The sequence below is a fragment of the Dipodomys ordii genome, unplaced genomic scaffold, assembly GCF_000151885.1.
Source record: "Dipodomys ordii isolate 6190 unplaced genomic scaffold, Dord_2.0 Scaffold119, whole genome shotgun sequence".
Classification (NCBI taxonomy): Eukaryota; Metazoa; Chordata; class Mammalia; order Rodentia; family Heteromyidae; genus Dipodomys; species Dipodomys ordii.
In genome coordinates, this window is record NW_012267335.1 from 2,701,523 (window position 1) to 2,702,134 (window position 612).

Genomic DNA, 612 nt, shown 5'->3' on the forward strand with positions numbered 1-612 from the left:
CGGCGACCCCTCGGCCAGCTCCCGGACGCGACCTGGGAAGCGCCCAGCCGGCTCCGGGAGGGCGGTGACGTGAAGCTTGTCGGGATTTGTAGTCCGTGGGTCTGCCCTTCCCTGGGGGAGCCCCCTTCCCGGCCCGGACGTCTCCGCCCGCCGCACGCTGACTTCCTGCCGCCGTCCCAGACTACATCTCCCACCATCCTCTCCGCTGTAGGGCCGAAAGCGAAAACAAATTCGGGGCCTGGAGGGTGCCGGGCGCCCCTCCTGCTTCCTGCCCCTCCGGCGCCCTCTCGAGCGGCGGGGAGCCGGAAGGCTGCGTCTTTCTTAGTTCCCTCGGTTCCCGACGTGGGGCGCGCACGGGGCGGACGCAGGCCTCGCTTCGCCCGAGCCGGCCCGGCGCGCACCGCGCCTTCGCCTCACGCCAGTCGGGGCAGCCAGGGAACTTCCCGAGCCGGGCATCGCGGCCGTCGGGAAGCGGCTCCTCGGCCCCGGCGTTTCTTTCATTCCCTCCTCCCCGTCCTCCCGGGGCGCGTGGTCCCTCCGCGGGGCGGCCGCGTGCGGCCGGCCGTGCACTAAGCCCGGGCTCCCTTATGCTCCGGGGGAGCGCGGGCCGTC